A 21,074-nucleotide genomic window follows, 5' to 3' on the forward strand; every position below is an offset into this window, starting at 1 on the left:
ATCTTGGAGCTGACCAGCGAATGGTTGAAATAATCGTTAACACCGAAAGCAGTTCTGGAAGAATACTGAGTGGTATGCAACCATTTGGTGATTTTTCTTATAAACAAAGTTAGAACAAACCTTAACTCCTTAGGGAAAACAAACCGTTGCATCTGATTGGTCTTTTTAATAATGTACAAATTCTCATAATACGAATATTTTGTCTGATGAGCTTTCGATAACTGAGTACCTTCTTAATCTAATATTCTTGTCGATATTCATGGAGTTGAAGCCCGTTTCCTCATGCCAAATTTCTCATCAAAATTTCACGAGGGAAATACCAGCATGAGAAATATTTGTTTGTTCGTAATACCCAGCAGTGCGTTTGTGCTTTTTGTCTACTTCTACACTCTGAACTCTTGCAATCACTATGTATAGATATTTTCAGAGCACCTTGTAAGCGCATGTAAAAAGAAAGACATAATGGATATTGAATGCGTTAAATATGCCCTGACACGGCTCTTGGAACTTCTCTGAATAGATCTATGTATAAAAGTTCCAGGATTTCGGGGTTCAGAAGTTGACAATATGGCAAAAATGCTGCCAGGTAACAAAGGATCAAACATTTCTCATGCTGGTATTTCCCTTGTGAAAGTTTGATGAGAAATATGAAATGGGAAAAAGTAGCCTTAAACTCCATGAAGGGGTGGAGAGGGGGGTAAGGGTCGTTTTCACAAGTCCTTGCGTCGCACTATCGGAATATCATTAAAATTCCTATGCACATAGTCTCAAATTTCGGCTTGCCTTATTACTAGTACAGTCGAATTATTCCACCAGTTGCGCCAACCCCAACATCACTGATACCTCAAAAACACCTCAACACTCCCTTGACCTGTCAACATGTGTATAAGTAATTGAATAGGATGCATGGGCCTAAGGTGAATTTCACAGAACTTATCGGCTTGTTTCTGAATGCGGCGGCTGCACCGTCTGCGCGATAGCCATAAACATAGGCCAAAACGAAACGTAAACTTTTAAGAAAAACAGTTTTACCAGAAACTTTGCCTGCAATGAAAAATTATCAGCAGATTCAGAGTATAAATCAATCGATAATTGTTGAAATTGATCGGGAGACATGTTTACATCCCCCAACCCTGTACTCTCGTCTTGTGACTGGTTTCAAAAGCATTGAATAATACAACCACCTGCATTAATAGTTGGCCCTATACATGTACAATCTCCATGGGAACTGCTTTAGTCTGAGATAATGGAATCTTTCCTTTAGTGTTGCTATTACATGTATCTCGTCGGACTTTGAGATCTCTGAATGCGAATTTTAAATATGGAACAGTTTGAAATTAATTGTGATACGTTATTCGCAGGTTTTGATGTGATGCACGTGTGAACATGTTGTTATGGAATGAGAGCAATATAAATCAATAAATTATTCATTATGAAGAAGTTATAAGTACTTCGATGACGGAATAATTGAAGATCAAAGAAAGAAAAAAAAAAGCCGATAGGAAGACCCTCTGGGCAATCAAGCAAGTCTATTTTTACTTTTGTGAAGGTAACTACTTCTGAACAATTATGTTAGAATACCTTACAGACAAATTAAATAGAGGCATTCGGGGTATCAATAGTTAAATTGTGAAGAAGGTACAAATGGTGGAAGTGAACGAAAAAAGACCAACTATTTCACAATAAAATGACGTGTTTAAAAGTAGTTGTGCTTAACTCGCTGTACATGCAAGATCTTGATCGTTTCTGAAGATTCTTAGGATTGTGTTTGTGTCAATAAAAACAATAACCCGTTTGAAACAGCTAGTTGACGATCTGATAAAATTTCCTGATTATTCGATTGTTTGATGAACTTACTTCATACGATTACCGCATGCAACTGCCATGTGTTCCGCATAATTTATAATGACGAACGACAACATCATCTCATTTGTTGATACAGCAAACAATCTCGGCATGTCCACACATAGGGTCTGACTATTTAATGGGATTGCAATGTTTTAAACTGAAAGTTTTTGAACCCTGCAACTACGTATGGACCATTCGGGCATTGGACCGTCCAAACACCAGTTACCATGCGCTAAGTCAACCCTACAATGGACTGCACATTATTTTGGCTCAGTGCAGGTTTAACAATTATAATTAATATGCTAAACACAAAATTTGAGTTGTGTATTCTTCTACAAAGGATTGAACGGGTATCTTTCTCATTGTAAAGAACGTCAAACTAATGACTAAAAAGTACCTTGTTCAGGGTTTTAATGGCTCTGACCACGGTATTAGGTAAGTAGTAGAGAAGTGACAGTTCTGGACCACACGCCCCTTTTTGCCCGGTTTTTGCTCAAAGCCCTTGGGTAGTACATCGACCCAAAAAATCGTCGAAACATTTTTGGTGGGGAAAAATGGGAAAAAATGGGAAAATCCAGAATAGTACGAGATCCCCAGTTTTTGAACAAAGCCCTTGGGTAGTACATCGACCCAAGAATCTCGGGGGAATTTCCACTCACCTTTTGACCTCGGTGCCGCTCGCTCGCTCGCTGTAAACAACTCGTGACTAGCGCCGGGGATTCCCACTTCACTGACCTTGAACTTTTGATCCCGGCTGACTAAACAACTCGTGACTGGTACTGACTTACACAAACAAAAAAAGGGATTTCCCCTTGCTACAAGTCGAGACTTGCCCGACCTGAACTCGTGACCTTGGCTCTGTTCAAAGCAAAACACGCTATGTTTACAACCGCCTTAAATAAATGCTCTTTATATAAAATAAAAATAAATGGCAGATCAAACTACAAACGTGAATTGTTATTTTTGCAAAGATACGAGCAATTCGGTCGACTTGATAGATTCGTACGATTGCTCTCGTTGTTTTAATTCTAAAAGTTTACGCAAATGTATCGATTGTAAAGAATGTCGCAATTGTCACGAATGTCAAGACTGCGTCAGATGTAAGTACTGCTCCACCAGCGACGATTGCGGTAGATGTATAAATTGCGTGGCTTGTTTTAATTCATATGACTGCAGGAATTTAAATGCCTTGGACAGTTGCGAGGACTGTTATGACTGTGCCAATTGTATCGAGTGTTTTGGTTGTACGTACTGCACCTGCTGCGTAAATTGTGTCGAGCTGGAAGGAATGGATCACGTGGTGTTCGTAGACGGCAAGCATAAAAAGCTGAGGCACGCGCGAGAGAACGAGTCATTGCCCGATTCAGCTACTAAACTCGACGCGGACTTATACAAAATTGGATTAATTATTGAATACAACGCTGACGTCGAACATTTAATTAAAGTAGAAATCCCGTCTGAATAAAAATGAGAAAAATTTTAGAAACCTAATTATAAATCAGAACCATGTCAACTCAAGTATTTATCGTTTCAGACGACCACGAGCGTCTAAATGTCGACAACTGCGATCCCAATGTTACCTATGGTCCCTTTGACCCGAGTAAATTAATCATTTTAAATCCCGTGGTTAAAGAAGGGATCTACACTTCACCCATTTTTTACCATCACAACGACCAAAACAAACGCCTGTTGATTATGACGACAGAACCCTGTTACGGTATAAACCCACTTTACAAATATGGCACTCGAGATAAAACGCCCGAAAACGTCCAGGGCCGTCAAATTTGTTACCAGATACAATCACCTACGGCAAGCGTACTCGATCACATAAATTTGGCCGTTTATAAATTTATCGAGTCTCAAGGGTCTAATCTCCCGTCTAACACCGTAAATGCCTACAAAGCCAGTCACGATATCGATGAATTGAACAAAATCGAATATGTAGTTAAACCGCCTTATACGGCTAAAAACCAAATGTACGTTAAATTAGATCCCTTTGCTTCGCTATTTGATCACAAAAAAAGATCTATCGACTCGTCAAATATCGATAAATTTATCAATAAGAGATGCGACGCGCAATCATTTATTTGTGCAAAAGACGTATACTACGGTACCCACGGTTCACTGTCTTGTGGAGCCAGCGTCAGGTATAGAGTGACAGCGGCAATGTTGAAAATTAGAAATGACGGTCTAATTTCGAGTAAGTCGGCGTTGCAAGCGTTTAGCGGATTTGAAATAAAAGACGATTAAATTTGAAAAATCAATTTAACCTCGGTTGGTAACAACCGAGGTTAAATTTTTTTTTTACTTTAAATAAATAAATCCTTATATAAAATGACTGATGCGGAACTTTGCCACTTGCTGAATCTAAAGGAAGTACACATAGCAAGATCTCAAAAACAAAGTAAACCGAGGCCACCTTGTGACCACCAAATATTCGAAATGGATGAAATACACTTCTGTAAAAATTGCGGTAAAATTTTTGGGTGGGTTTCTTCGTACACCCCCGCAGACGTGGGAGATCGGTATTACAAGCATCACGTTTGGAGGAAACCCAAGCCGCCAAAATCGAGAAAAACCCTACAAAAATATAATATCTGTTTTCAAAACGGCGAAGCGGGTGAAATAGAATACAAGTTGAACCAAGTTTTAAATGGTAATATCTCTAGAGGTAAACCGTTGAAGGCTTTAATTGCAGTCTGTTACCAAGACGTAACCGGGGAAATCGAATCTGAAGTTAAAGACCTTTTTCAAGTCTCGGATAAGCACTGGGAAAACGCTATGGAGAAGTTCAACCTAATATAAAACGTATATAATAAAATGGAGACTCACACTTTTCACTTAGCCCAAAATCCTCAGACGTTTAAATTGAAAAACGAGATCAACAACACCAAAGGCGACAAAGTCGTCCGAGTAAAGAATATTCAGTTTGAAGCTGGATATTTTAACGTAACAAACGCTACTGAAATTGAGTGGGATACAAACTTGGACGGTAGGCCAGCTGGGGTACTTGGCGAACGACCGCCCGGTATGCCCTCAGTGGAAAGAACGGATTCATCTCCCAATCCAGAATTAGTACAAACAGCTAAAAACAGATTGATCGAAGCAAATAAAAGAGGCGAGTTAGCGGAAGAAATCAGAATCATCGCTGATGAAATTGAGCAGCTAAACCAAGAAATCGCAGCTTTAGAAGATCAGTTAAACCAAAGACAACCATCAGAAACGCGAGCTCGTTTACATTTTGATCTCGACGATAAAAAAATCAAATCAGCTTCACTGCTCGAGGGGCAAAGACAAGCTTTAGATGAAATCTATGAAGGGAATCCACCAACTCGACCTACCACCACCACCAGCTCCCCAGGAGACCCAGAAGAGAATTAACTAAAAGATTGTTTTTGACGGGGCTAACTGGACCTATATACAACAGACTTCATTCGCAAAGCTCATCCGAACCATTACCCGAGGGTCAAAGAGGAAGCATCGTGGTATCCCCCGGTTATTACGGCATGGACTGGTTTCACTTTTTGTTAAACTCGATACCGGGCGTTTCTTTTAAGGTTCACTTGGAATCTAAACGGGTGACTTTGGCCATTACGGACCCCAATCTCAAGTTGCGACTAAACAAAGAAGTGTCCAAGCTATTAAACTTACCCAAAATAAAACTTTTACCCAACGTCATTTACGAAGGCAATTACGATTTAAACCCCTTGAAACTCGCGTTTATTCATTGCAAACAATTAAATACATTTGATAACTTTTATAACGGTCAGACTTTAGACTTGCTAGACGTGATAGCTACCGAGCCTAGCACCCGTAATCACTGTAAAACGCCTAAAAAGTTAATACATAGGAACATCAGTGAATTGACTTTTTATGTTAAAAACGACAGAGGTGAGCTCTTGAATAACATCGGCAAAATTTTAATCGAGTTAGACATTTTTTAAAACGCATAATTATAAAAGTAATAAGATGACGACTAACATATACCCTGATTTGACTTTAAACTCGACTGAACAAGCGGAAACAAAGGTTTACAGGCTAAGAAAGATCGAAGAAATTAAATCCCAAATCCAAAGAGAACGCGACGCGAGGGAAGCTAGTTATAAAAAGATCAAACGAATCTTAACCGCACTCGGATACGTGGAGTACGGTGTGCAAGCCCTGGGCGCGTCTTCGGCAGCCGTCTGGATTCCCACTCTTTTGGGCACCTTGTTGGCACCCGTGGGACTCGTGATGGGAGGCATGGCTATCGGTGCGTTTGGCGCTTACTCGGTTTTAAAGTACGCCTCCCGTAGACTTGCCCACAAAACTAAAAAACACGATCAAATTAGAGTGTTGGCAGACGCTAAATTAAACACCATCGAGGAATACGTATCTCACGCGATTGAAGACGGCGACATATCCCAGGAAGAATTTGTTCTTATTTTATCCGAGCTGAAAAAGTTTAACGAGATGAAAGAAAAGATTAGATCGCGTACGTCTACAAAATTACAAGAAATTAAGGAGACATCCAAAGAAGAATTTGAACGTCGAGTTAACGAAAGAGCAGAAGCGCTAGCCAACGAACGGGCAGCGGTTTTAAAAAAAGATCTTATAAAAAAACTTGGGGAATAAGTTTTACAAAGTCGGTTAAGTATAAAGAGAAACCAACGAGCGAAGCGAGCCCGCCCGCTTATCAAAACTTGGTCTTTCCAACGGCTCCTCCTTTTTAAAATTCTTTTAAAATAAATGGGAGCCAATTTTAGTAGTCTAAATATTTTAGTAAACGAAGACAATTCATTTACAGCCGAGTTTCCAAATTTAACGCACGCGTATAAATTACCGAAAGTAACCACGGATGAAGCGGTAAATAGGTGGTCTGCAGAGGCGATATCGTTTTACCAAAATCAATTTAATTTTGCGGTCTATTGCGCGACGACGGCCTGCGGTGTGGGTTTTGATCTGCTGTCTAACCCTAATCCGTACGTCTCGGCTTTATTTAACTTTCACGTGTATTACACCGTACGAAAAATATTTTACGACTGCGTGATGCCCATTCCGAGCGACGACGTATTTGACGCGTTACACAATAATTACGACCATCGGAAGTTTACCGACACGTGTCTTTTATACGGAGTAGACCCGAATAAATCGTATAAACAAACGAGGGACACTTTGTCGAACGGATTAGGCACCGCTTACTACTACGAAGCGAGTGAAGCGAGCTACGTACCCGTTCCGGGCAAAAACTTACACGTGACCAACGGTAAATACGCTGGATCTACTTACATGGGATTTGGATGGGCGAAGCCACCTAAAGGCTCCGGTCACGCGAGTACATACACGGTAACTTGGATTTCACAGTCGGACGCGGTTACTCTGGCTTGGTGGGATTTCGTTCCTAAAAAGTCTCGCTTGACTGACGTGGGAATCACCAAGGTAAACGAATCAATTCGAGCTTACGTCTACGCTTTGCTCGGGGCACAGGCGCAGACCAAGACCAGCGTTTTGGCCACCGGCACCGGATTAGACGCGCGACGACAATTTATTACGATCGTGGAATCTTTAATTAACTCGGACCCCGATCTCGAACAGTCGATTGACCAATTTCAAGATTCGCTACAATACGCAAAAACGCCGTTGAATTTCGTAGTCGCCCCGGGTTTGTACCTGGTGCCTTCGGACATGGACTTACGCATCGGCACGTTTGAGGGGTATAACAATAACTTACAAGTCGCGACTGCGGATATGAAGACTGGATACGTACCGAGTTTGAATAACGGAGCGAGCGAGTGGAGCGAGCGAGCTACGAGCAGAGCGAGTACTAGTGGAGCAAGTACTAATGAAGAGGAATTACCAGAACCAGAAGTGTTACCGAGGAAGCCAATTGTAAAGCCGGTTTTTAGTAAGCCTTTAGACGCACACAACGAAGAGAAATTGTCCGTGACCATAGGAGCCGTTGCAGTGGGGATCATCGGTTTTACTTTATACAAGGTTTTCACTTAAACGTTTTGATATAAGGCATAAAATACAACTCCCCCTCAGATTTGAGAGGGAGTTGTTAACGTATTTAGCTTATCTACCCATTCTTTTGCACGTACGTCAAAATCAAAACACCCAAGCCTACGAACAAGGTCCACACGTGATCCGCCACCCATCCAACGGCTTTACTCGCCACGTTAAAAATCCAGCTCAAAATGCTACCTATGATCCCGGGCAAAGCGCCTAAAGCTTTCAACCCGAGTTTCTTCAATATGTTTGCCAGGTTCCACAGTTGACGTTTGATCCAATCGGTAACTCCACCCTTGGAAGGAGGAGCTGGCGTTGGTGTCGGTTCAGGCGTTACGCTAGGAGTTCCAACAGCTCTAACGCTGGCCACTATACTACTAACGATGGTGCTCACAGCTAAACTAAAAGCCGTTAAAATGCTTACGATCGTGACGCCTTGTTCTCTAAATATCGTTCGAATCTTCTCGCTTAGTGTCAAATCCGAATTCATGATCTTATTGATCGTTTCCTTGATGCGATTAATTTGGCTTCTCAATTGACTGGTGTTTCTATTGATGACTTCTAATCTACCCCGTCTTTCGACTCGTAAGTCGTCCAATAGTCGTTGAAGTCCCGTACGTTCTTCTTCGGATGTCGTTTCTTCTAATTCGTTTTTGACCTGTTGAATTTTTGCGTCTAACTCATCTAATTTGCCTTGATTTAATATTAATTCTCCTTTTACCGTTTGTAACGATTTATCTAAAGCGACCAACTCGCGATAGTTTAATCCTTCTGTTTGAACGTCTACGTCACGGGTGAGGTCTTCCACGATGTCGCTCGCTAGATCTGCTTCTTGGGGTATTTCTACCATTTCTATGCTCTCGGGATGGAGTTTTGCGAATTTACGAGAGACCCGGGCAGCTTCTTCTTTTGTTTTTCCGGAAACGTAATGACGCAAGCCTAAAACGCGTCTTATAAAATCTGTGTTTGTTCTTTGTCTAATAGTACTTAGGCTAAGAAATTTACTATTATCGTTTTCTTGGGTTAAAAGAACTTTTTTGCCTTCAAACTTTACGTACAAGCGATCTTTACTATCTAAATTAAAAATATTCGGATCTTTAATTTCTGTTTCGTAACCAGTTTCTCTTTTGATAGCTGTGTAAAAATCGTTCACTTTAGATTCACGTAACAATTGCCTAAGATCCATTAAGTTGACTTGTCTTGTTAGTTCTGTTTCGTGTAAAGGATCGACGTCTTTAATTAACTCGTTGTATCGCTTTTCGATCTCTAAGCCGCCATATATTTCATCTTCTTCGGCTGGCCCAACGTCAATAGGATTTATAAAATTAGTTTCTTCTAGCGTTGTATCAAAGGTATCGTCCCATTCTAAGTTATCTTGGTCGAGCTCATTTTGATCTTGATCTTTATCTTCTAAGAGAGGTATTTCCTCAGGATCGAATCTTCCTTCTGCCATTTCTTTTATAGTATATGTTTTATATTTTTTAAGCGGTTGGCAGGCTCGCGGGCAGGATACCTTGCGCTACCAACCAACCCTGGGTAAAGAGTGCACCACTAGACAAAGCGGTCAATTTCAACGCGTCTTCGGCAGACAACCTATTTAGATCTGGCGGTTTAATTTTAAATAGCTTACTCGATAGCATAGCGTATCCAAGTGAGATTCCGAGACAACGGCACCGTGATAAACAGTATTTGCGATTCCGTTTATGTCGATTGATTTAGCGTATATTACTCATATTTAATAATAAGGAGTTCTTATTCCATATCTAAAATTGGTTCCTGTTTAGGGAGTGGAGTTGTCGCTTTACCCACTACTCGTTTTGGTTGGGCGCTAACTTGTTGAGTACACTTATTTTTCCAAATTAAATAGAGAATAACCCCAGTGATACCCAATCCACCGAGTATCAAATTCCTGTTTTCAAAGGCCGTTTGATAGATCTTATTTTGGTTACTCTCTTCACCTTTAGCTTCGTCTGCTAATTTCATCTTAACGAGTTGTTGTTTCATCTTTTTGTTATGTACCGCTAACTTCTTACCTTGTTCTACGCGCTTTGGATTCTTATTTTTAGTAACTGACTTAACTGCTTTCTGAATTTGGTTGCTCGAGTTCGCTTCGTTGTTGCTCGCTGGTGTTGGGTTCACTTCCGTTTCCGTTGACATCTTCTTTTATAATAAGAGAACTCTTGTTAAACTCAAGATGTTTAGTTGTAATCAACATAGCTGTAAGTGGAGACAAGTAAACTCCGTACTTGTAACAGACCTCGGTAAGTAGGTGGCCCATCGTTTGACTGATGATAGGGTCGTCGTTTAAATCCTTGGTCAACGCTTTTTCGGACTTTAAGTTGACGTTGAACCCGAGTAGATCGATCGGAGTAGCTATTCCTAGCAAGCGGGAGTACAAACTTAAAATCGAATGGCCGAGCGTTCTAACGATTTCTTTCCCAAACTTAATTTCGTAGAGGTTAAACAGCTTTTCTTGTTCTTTGGGTGACATGGCTTCAATCTCTTTAATTGAATATTCTTTACCTAAGTATTTTTTAGATTCACCCGAGGCAGCTATCGCGCAAAGTCTATCCTTTACGTTTGAGGTCGATTCGTTTGAATCGCTTTTTGATTCGGCGAGTATACTTTTGATATCATCCATTTAATTATACGATTTTTAAATTTGCTGTAAGCGTGCTTTAGGCAAAGGTACTCAACTGTGTAGTAGGTCAAGTTAGCTGCAATAACTAGCTGGATAACTAGCTGAACATATTGTAACAGGGCTGTCATTTAATTATAACAAAAATAGAATTTGCTTAAGCTAAGCTTATATAAGCTTAGGTCAAGCAAAGGGCAACTAATTAGTAACTAGTTAATAAGCAAAGTCAAGCAAATAATTAACTAGTTAAACCGTATTGTAACATAGTTATCATTTACTTACAAGTCAGTTGACTCGGGGATCATATTGCACTTGCGCATTAAATTACACTTCCTACAAGCTAAGACACAATTCCATTTCACGTGCCCCAAATCCGTATTTAACCGCTCTATAGTACCCAAGTCATCTCTTGGATAAATATATTGCAATTTTACGTTGCAGTCGTTATAATAGCAACAAGGGTGGTCCTCAATTAGCCCTCTGCAAAAGTCGGTGTCAATGAAACGATCAGGGTCAAATCGATCATACATTTTATCTGATTGGCGACAATGTCGAATCCAACCGCTAATCGTTACCTTGATTGGATCGGAACAAATTTTGCATTCATATCTTCTTCTCCCGTGCTCACAAATCGATGCCCCGTCACATTCTTTACATTTAGATCTTTCTTTTTTATGTTTACATATACCGCCCCCGTGACAATCAACACAACAATATTTATGTCTTCCATGGGCACAAAGCGATGCCCCTTCACATTTAGTGCACTGATGTCTTAATTTACCGTGTTCGCAGATACCTGAACCTCCGCAGTCAACGCACTGATGTCTTTGCCTGCCGTGGGAACATTTGCTTTGTTCCTGTCGAGCGCGTACCTTAGCGATGCAATTGTCGCAGTTTAAATTAATTTTACCACTTCTTTGTACGGAGAAATTTGTTAAGTCCAGGAGACAACGACACATTTTACATTTCTTGTTCTCGATCATATTATTTAATAAAGTTAATTAAAACTTTTTTTCGTTTTCATTGAATGTGATACGATGCTGGCGGTTCCGTATTCAAAATTAGCTTACTAAATTTAACGTCACGTAGACGTCTTTTAATTTCTTCTCTCTTTTCATCTAGCACAATGTCGTTCTCGTCCAAGCATTGGTCAAACAAACCGCGGTCCTTACAGTGGAATATCGCGGTCCAAGCGGTATTTTCGCGAAAATCTTTTAGCACCGAATTATACTTTTGCGTGAGTAGCCAACACGAATGGAGGTAATGTCTACCCGAGAACGCCATCTTAGACAACGCGCAAGTATTGCTTACCTTAGACTTCTTTCGATACTTAATAAATTGATCAGCAGCACAATCATCGATGATAAATAATGTATTTACACCATCAAAATTTTTTTTGATAGAGTTCGATCGCTTCGTTTAACTCTAGTCTTTCCCGATCTAAATCACATAGGTAGACATTCTCGTCGGTGTACACCCACAGTCGTTCTAAATAAGTTTTATTCTTAAAAAGCGTTGGGCATATGATCACGATAGCTTCAAAGGTGAAACGGTATTCAGTCTCTAACAAATGTAAGATCCAGTTAGTCTTACCCGACCCCGTCTTGCCCACGATTAAAGCGCAGTGAGGGGAGTAGTTGCTTGCTTCGCTTTGGTTCATTTAATTTTAATAAACTAAACTTTTGAAATTTCCTTCTTCCACCGTTAGTTGAGAATCCATCACCAGGAATACGTACATAGTCAGCGCGCCAGCAGTTTCGGCCGTTCGTTCCATTTGTATAGAAATGTCTCCTCCTCCACCGAGAGGTCTACCCGATCCGTGTGCAGAATTGTCGTCGGAACTTCTGAAGTCGAGCCACAGACCGTACTTGTCCTTTAAATAGTCTGCCATGTCTACTCCCAACAAGGATATATCTGAGACAACCCCTCTCGCTGACTCGGCGTCCGAATCACCGAAATATTTAGTAACTTCATTCCAATGTTGATATTCAAACAGGCCCTGCGAGTACAATTGATTAGGTCTACCTTCAACCGTCACAATCGTTTTAGTGATGTGCGGATTATAGAATTTTTGGGGATTCTTGATCATCGGGTCTTTAAACAGAATCAAAATTCCTTTCAAGCTCTTGATCGTCTGGTCTATGCTTATATTCCACAGCGTGTCACTCTTGTTTACCGCTTGCTTCTTCCACGAGTGAATCCGGTCGAATAGATAATACATCATATTTTTGTTTCTCAAGGTTTGCGCCAAGTCTCGATTGGTAACTACCTCGTATTCCAGGGTCAGGTCCGAAATGGAGTACTCCGCGGCGGTATCTGACGAGTTGACCACTTTGTCGTGCCCGTTAAAAGTTAGTTGGTACGTCAAAGGCTCTTTAAACCACGAAGGATAAAAGGGGGTATGATCCGTCAACATCGGCGTGTCTAGTGGAATTGCGTACCTGTTTTTAAAAGCGTCGGCGATTGCCTTATCTTTACCGTCGTTTGCGGCAGCATTAGCATTGTCAGCCCCTAGACGTAACTTGGCTACATTTTCTTTCTCTAGTCCAAAATACGCCATATTTTTAGTCTGCGACGGGGGTAACCAATTGTCCTTAAAATTGTGAAATACGTCCGCATTCCGATAACTCACGATTTTATTTCCCTGTAGGCTCACGTTTATTTCCGAAACGAGGTTTCTCGCCACGTTGTTATAAACGGTCCTGTTGTCGTCCGAGGCGCCGTCTAAATCCAGTTTAAAAGCCAACTTTGCCGTACCGGGTACAATGACGTCGTCAGTGCCTAAAGCCGGGAATTTTACGTTTAACGTGTGGCCCGCGTCTATGGTGCTCGGGTTGTGCGTAATGGTTACTTCGCGCCTTTCGCCTTTGATCGCGCGAGGGACTTTAAGTGTGCGACTCGGGTTTAGCTTTTTGGTGTACATCTTACTTTTATATAATACGATTCTTATTTTATTTAACCTTATTTTAAAAATGGCTAGTGCTTTAATGATGGTTGGAGGAGCGATAGTAAACGCCTTGGCATTCACGGGCTCAAATTTTTTATTTAGCAGTTTGTCAAAAAGTAAAGTCGACGAAGAACGAAAGCGTCACGACCTCGCGTTGGAGCAATTGGGGCAAGCGAAGGAAGAATGGGAACAAAAACGCGTACACATGCTAGACTTTTTAAACGAACGAATGCGACAAGAACGCGCGAGTCAGCAAACATTTGTAAACGTAGACGAAGCGTTGCGGGCTTATTCTGAATTGACCGGTAAGAACGTTGCCCCGTTACCACCAGAGCCTAAGTTGTCCGATTTTTACGAGCCTTCCGAGGACCAAAAGATTCGCGAGTTGGTTTGGATTTTAGGTGGAACTGCGATAGTCGGGTTACTAGCTTACCGGTACTCGTAACTTTAAAAACTAGTATTTTTAAAATGGAGAGAGAATTTTCAAAACTATTTTACAGTCCACAGGGTTACTGGCGAGGAGAAAGTGCGGTCGATCATCTACACGAAAAGACCGGTGCGGACAAATCGGTTATTAGGAAGTGGCTAAAAAAGCAGGCCGTTTGGCAAATATATTTACCCGCACCACATTACGTACCCAGACCTACAATGTTGCAATCAGAATCGGTCGAATCTAATTCCGCGCATCAGATGGACATACTTTATTTACCCTGGGACCGCGTTAAAAGAAAAACGTTTAAGTACGCTTTGACCGTGGTGACGTGGGTTCGCGGTATAGAGAAGCAGAACCGTTGACCAGTAAAACCGCCGAGCAAGTGAGTGAGGCAATAAAAAAAATTTACGAGCGATCACCTCTGACCTGGCCCAAATTCGTAATGGTGGACTCGGGATCTGAATTCAAAGGCGAGTTTAAAAAGTTAATGGCAAAAAATAAAGTACAAATTCAAGTGGGTGAACCTGGGGTACATAGATCTCAAGGAATCGTAGAAAGGTTTAACCGCACTTTAGCCGAAAGGTTATTCGGCCACCAATACGCTCAAGAAATGTTAAACGTGGGTGTGCGTAACGTGGAATGGGTAGAGCGTTTGTCACAGGTCGTGAAATCGTTAAACGAGGAAAAAACGCGGTTAATCGATGCCGTGCCTGCAGAAGCTATAAAATCAAAGCGAGTAAAACAAGAACCCAGTGCACCTGTAAGAACTACCCAAAGAGAACTTCCTCCAGACGCGGTCGTTAGATACCTCTATTACCCGGGCGAGCAAGAGGGAGGTACCGTCAGAAGGGCAACAGATCCTATCTGGTCCGTGGACGTTTACCAAATTGAAAAGCGAACTAGTCAGTTTAAACGAGTGAAAGGAAAACGCGTCAAAACGGGGCCAACTTTATATTATCTGTTAAACGGACCGAATAGGAGTTTCGTCAAAGAGGAACTTCAAATCGTACCCGAAGACACCGAATTACCGGAGTAGTTTATGTCCTTATGCCCATAAGCCAACGTATCGATTCCATTCGGCAATATGTAGCGCTTTGTATCTAAAGGTGATAAACTAAGTTTCTGCTGAGAGATCGTGAACACCCGATGTTTATCCGATCTAAATAGTTGTTGTTTATTGCAATAATGCGTTTTGTCAAATAGACAGCTTTTATACATCTCGTGGGTCAAGCGTTTCTCGGTTACTACCTTGGAAACCCCTTTCGCCTTCTTCAAAGAAAAGTACTCGCTCCGCTCGTAGCTCGCTGCCGCTCGTTCTCGCTCGCTCGCTCCGCTCGCTTCGCTTCGTAGCTCGCTCGTTACACTCGCTCGCTTGATACAAACGGCTTCTAAAATTGTTTTACCACCAAATTCGTCTTTCATTTTGCCTATAACTTTTTTATTTTTGACGCTGTAAAGCGGATGATCGGGCGGGTAATTACTAAAGTCAAATAAATTACGCTTTTCGTTTAGGTAACCAGTTAAATCGTGTGAGCTTTGCTCGATCTGAACTAATAGAGAATCGGTGTCCGTATAAAGTAAGCGTACCGCATCACCAAAAGTTGATTTTAGTTCGTTGTAGTAGAAATCATACATCAACGTTTTTGAGATATCGAGAATACTTACACCGCAATAGATTGGCTTATTTAATTTTGTTTTGGTTCGGTACATCTCCACAAACGAAAGCTCACAGTCCCCAAATGGCACCGTCGATTTATAATTCGGTTTATACGTTAATTTTTTGTATTTGGCGGCATCTTGTTCGTCTCTTAGGAGGTGGCCGTCAATTCTATATCTGACATTTTCCATCGTCTCGCCAAAGACTGAATTGTTCATCAATTTGAAAAAGTCTTTCTCAAAATCATTTTTCGCTTTCTTGCGCAATTTCGTGTTTTTATCGATGTAGCTTTTCATCCACGGCTTTTGGCGGAAACGCAGTACCCGGTGAACTTCTTTGATCCACAACCCTAGTTTGAGATATTTTTGCAATGTACGATAATGAACCACGTATTTTCGTTTGGTGTCCAAAGTAGCCACTAATTTGTCTACCGAGGTTACTTGCTCGCCATTACCAATTAAATCCTGTTGGTAACTCGAAAACCATTCATTCGGCACCGACATATTTTCGGGTGCGAGTGGAAAGTCATTATGTTTGTCATGGTGACGTTCTGGATAATCCATAGTAATCTCAAACATGTAACCGTAGTCGTCAGTTAGTCGCAACTCTTGGATGTAATAGTAAGTAAATTTTTCTAAGTCTGTTTCCCAGGTAAATTCCCCTACGGCCAGATATTTGCTCATCGCCCAGCCGTATAAATTATTTGCGTCTAGGTACATGATCTGTGACTCCGGCTTATTGGGATCGTAATCGGGTAGTTCTGGACTATTAGCCTTTGCATATCGCTTTGCACCCACGCTCGAAATACCGCCTCTTTTTGCCCTTTCAAAGAACAAGTGCTTGTCGATGTCTGTCAGTAGTTCCAGTTGGATACCCGAATGCTTTAAGAGGGCGTCCCACGATAGGCCTGGCGCCGTATAATAGTTGGCTGGGTCAAGGCCGTAGTTCTTCTTGCATACCTTCCGGAAGTTCTCAAATACACCCGCTAGCAATAACACATCCGTTTCCACGTATAGGTCGTGGTAGTCGCCTAGGTTTTGACAATTAAATTTTTCCCATACTGTCTCTGCACGAGTATATTCTTGCTGGGTAATTCCTCCCTGCTTCAGAGAGCTATAGAAAGCGTCTCTAGGTGGGAGCCGTCTCTCTTGAAACCGATCAAAGGAGTCTATATACTCATAGGGGTAAATTCCCTTTTCCAAGAGTAAACTTTTGTTATTTGGAAACCTTTCGCAAAGTAAGTTAAAATCATCGGGTAAACAATTTTTAACCAACCGATCTAAGGATGCCGCCATAAAATGAAAGGAGTCTAAAAATCTGAGTTGGCCAAAAGAAAACGAAATGTAATTTTCAGTATTTTTAGCGATCAACTTGATTGATTTTCCGTAAAATTCGTGAGCGCCTTGCATGATTAAATGTGCGTCGTATTTCTCCAAGTTGTGTAAGATCACCGGAATGGGTGTTTGATCGGGCACTATTCTTAACTTGAGATTACAACTAGCGTGCGCTGGGCCTCGGTACTTCCCCGTCACGTGACAATGATCTCTAACCTTTCTAAAATTGTTGATGGGCTTTTCGCAATCTAAACATTTCCACTCTTTGAACTCTTTGTATTCTTTGCCTTCAACTTTAACTATACGACAAAACTTGATTTTTTCTTCTTTTGTCTCTGGTGGTTTTGGAATATCACATTGACAGTGAGATTCATCCGCTTTTGCTCGATCTATCAACTTTTCACAGATCCAACATCTATTACATTTTTCGTAAATTTTTTGTAATTGATCGTTCCAAATCAACGGCTCTTTGTTTTTAAACGTTTCATTTATTTTCTCTGTTTCCTGAGAAAGTGATTCTACAAAATCTATAGCTGCGTCTTGGCCTCTATATGTTTTTCGGCTAGTGCAAACTCCATCACATCTGACGACTGCGTATGAGTACCCGCAAGGCTTGTGAATCTGAGTTTTCACCGTGTTTGTATCGGTCAGCGGTAATTTTTCTAAAACAGACTCAAAATCGGCGTAAATGACAAAAGGTGCGTCTTGCTTATTTTTATAATTTTTGAATTTGAGTATATTCTCGCCTTTGACCGGCATTTCAACTTTACATGTAGGAACGTTTAAGCCTTGACAATCATCTTTGTGTTTGGCTAACTTTTCTTCCGTTAGGAAATGTGTCATACACTTAAAACACCAATGTTTTTGGCCGTCGTGTTTATTGATGTCACCAGTCAACCTAGAAAAATTTTTAATCCAACAATAATGGTTCTTCTCGTCCTTGTTAAATAAAAGTAAATTAATCGGTTCTTCTAAACGCTTGCTTTTGTGGAGAATGTAAATACCGTCTTTTTTAGTGTAACCAAACACATTAATCGCCAACTTATTTTGCGATTCGATACGTGGGATTTGTGAAATCGGTGTTGGAAAGCTTATGTTTGTAAAATTTAAACCATCTGACGCCTTCGACATGTAAGTTGAAGGCCGCTCGTCATGTATTTTATATTTTGGATTTGTTTCCAACTGTCTTTTGACGTCGTCTGAATACAGCTTTAAAGCTGCCCGCAACGCCCATCGGATACATTCTTGATCTTTATTTTGGACGGTTATGATTGCTTTTTTGTCTAACATTTCCTTAGGCAACGGAATATAAGAAGAACCAACCGGGTTATATTTAACTACGTTGATGTAAAAAGCGACAACTTTGTCAAAGATCCAACCCGAGCCTTTCTGCGTATGGACCTCCACCTGTTCGATTTGTTCTTCGCGTTTGAATAGCGAGTGAATTTTTAACGTCGGCTTTATTTGCTACTACATCTTGATCGCTCTGAAAGGGAAAGGTGCCGTAGTCAATCGTTCCGTCAATTTTTTCCAATCTAAACTGCACTTTAAGATGTGTTTGTAATTTGTAACTCCCGATTTCTTTGAGTTCGGCCAACGCTGTTTTCTCTATCAACTGCTTGTAAAAATCAAAAAAATGTATTAGGTCATCTTCATAGAAGCGAGGAATCAACTCCCAATTACGAAAATTATTTTTAAAACGCCACATACGTTTAATGTCCACTTCCTCGAGTTCTTTAGGCTGTGTATAAGCTTTAATCGCATTGATAAAGTCTTGTTTTACGTATCTGTCTTATTTGCATAAGGAATATTATATTTTTGTACCGTTTTCAACAGCTGCCGATATGACTGACTCTGAAGGTACCTAAATTGTTTTTGATCCGCTCGTATAGCATTTATTAGTTCAGATCGTGTATGATATTTACGTTTTGGTGCAAGTAATGGGATGTTATACCGTTTGACAAAATCTTCTAAAAACGCCTTCTTAAATCGTTTGAAATTCGTTAGTAGAGGTCTGTGTTGCTGGTTGCTCATCTCTCTATTTTTATATAGGTTTCTAAAATTTTTATCATTTTTTATATCGACTTGACTTGACATGTTTTTTTTATATATTGTTATTTTTATATATAGACCATTTATTTAAGGCGGTTGTAAACATAGCGTGTTTTGCTTTGAACAGAGCCATGCTTTAAGTAGAGGTCACGAGTTCAGGTCGGGCAAGTCTCGACTTGTAGCAAGGGGAAATCCCTTTTTTTGTTTGTGTAAGTCAGTACCAGTCACGAGTTGTTTAGTCAGCCGGGATCAAAAGTTCAAGGTCAGTGAAGTGGGAATCCCCGGCGCTAGTCACGAGTTGTTTACAGCGAGCGAGCGAGCGGCGCCGAGGTCAAAAGGTGAGTGGAAATTCCCCCGAGATTCTTGGGTCGATGTACTACCCAAGGGCTTTGATCAAAAACTGGGGATCTCGCACTATTCTGGATTTTCCCATTTTTTCCCATTTTTCCCCACCAAAAATGTTTCGACGATTTTTTGGGTCGATGTACTACCCAAGGGCTTTGAGCAAAAACCGGGCAAAAAGGGGCGTGTGGTCCAGAACTGTCACTTCTCTACTACTAGGTATCGTACTTTCTAAGCGGTTTTCTTCACTCCCTGTGCACATTTTGCAGACGTGGTAATTTCGTTGCAAATCGAAACATCGATCATGAAATTGAAATCTATGTCATTCATCTTGGAGCTGACCAGCGAATGGTTTAAATAATCGTTAATACCGAAAGCAGTTCTGGAAGAATACTGAGTGGTATGCAACCATTTGGTGATTTTTCTTATAAACAAAGTTAGAACAACCCTTAACTCCTTAGGGAAAACAAACTGTTGCATCTGATTGGTCTTTTTAAAAATGTACAAATTCTCCTAATACGAATATTTTGTCTGATGAGCTTTTGGTAACTGAGTACCTTCTTAATCTTATATTCTTGTCGATATTCATGGAATTTAAGCCCGTTTCCTCATGCCAAATTTCTCATCAAAATTTCACGAGGGAAATACCAGCATGAGAAATATTTGTTTGTTCGTAATACCCAGCAGTGCGTTTGTGCTTTTTGTCTACTTCTGCACTCTGAACTCTTGCAATCACTATGTATAGATATTTTCAGAGCGCCTTGTAAGCGCATGTAAAAAGAGAGACATAATGGATATTGAATGCATTAAATATGCCCTGACACGGCTCTTGGAACTTCTCTGAAAAGATCTATGTATGAAGGTTCTTTTTAAAAATGTACAAATTCTCATAATACGAATATTTTGTCTGATGAAGTCCTAGAGTACTACTGATCTTGCTTCCTACTTGGTTTATTTTGCCGCTGAACAAGACGTCTGATTTAACAAATTCCATTAGATGGTTATACATGGAGTTTCCAATGGTCTGAATGTAAACAACTGCTGTTACGACCATCCGTTAATCCGTAACAGAAATACAATGTGCACTTCCAAGCACCATTGCAATTAAAACAGAAAAGCCATTCAATCTTATTGCCTCCTGTATCAAGTAGGCCCCCCTATTTAAATGTTACGAGTTGAGTAAATTCCATTTGCCCCAAGTTGTGGTTCAGCTTTAGTTTGTTTTTTGATTCCTCATGGGGACCTGGTGGTCAAATACATTATTTACATTCAACTCTAATCCATTCACTGGAACGGTGGGGTTTGTGAAAAGTGCACTGACAATGAAGTAACCACTGAGTTGACTCACAATCGGAATTCCCCATAAATATTGGGACATTTAAAACGAGTAGACATGTTTGCCTTCGCACGCAATGCCTTGTGCTATAATGTGTTCTCAAATTGTAGAAACGTGTCCCCCAGAGATGTGTGATGTCACATAAGGATGAGATATTTTGTCCAAATGTGAGTGATGTAGGGCGTGCAGTTAAACTTCAATAAATTATGTGATTTGGTGGCAGTCATTTATGTGACTTGTCGGAATTCGCTGTTGGCTGAAATGTGTTGATTATGCTACAGGCATTCGCATCGCTTCGTATTGCTTGCATAACAGGGCTTAGGCTACACCACTTCTTCAAGTTACAGATGCTCATCTGAGCAATGGAAAATTGTAGCAAAAGCAGCCAGCATCGTAAAACTTACAAAATTATTCCTAGAGACTTTTATCTCAATTGTGTTTTGTTGAGAACCTAGATTAAGACTAACTAGAACCATTCTGGGCTGTGCGCCGGTTTCCT

At 40.7% G+C, this 21,074-nt stretch overlaps 1 long non-coding RNA gene across 1 annotated transcript; it reads left to right on the forward strand.

Moving 5' to 3' along the window:
- The first annotated feature begins 1,501 nt into the window (after positions 1-1,501).
- Positions 1,502-20,801, forward strand: LOC147796467 (uncharacterized). Its single transcript, XR_015428019.1, has 2 exons — positions 1,502-2,283; positions 19,459-20,801. It is a non-coding gene; the product is annotated as an uncharacterized LOC147796467 (long non-coding RNA).
- Positions 20,802-21,074: the final 273 nt, after the last annotated feature.

The sequence above is a fragment of the Acanthaster planci genome, linkage group LG16, assembly GCF_054643075.1.
Source record: "Acanthaster planci isolate LZ-2023a linkage group LG16, COTS_SCS, whole genome shotgun sequence".
In the NCBI taxonomy this organism is placed as follows: Eukaryota; Metazoa; Echinodermata; class Asteroidea; order Valvatida; family Acanthasteridae; genus Acanthaster; species Acanthaster planci.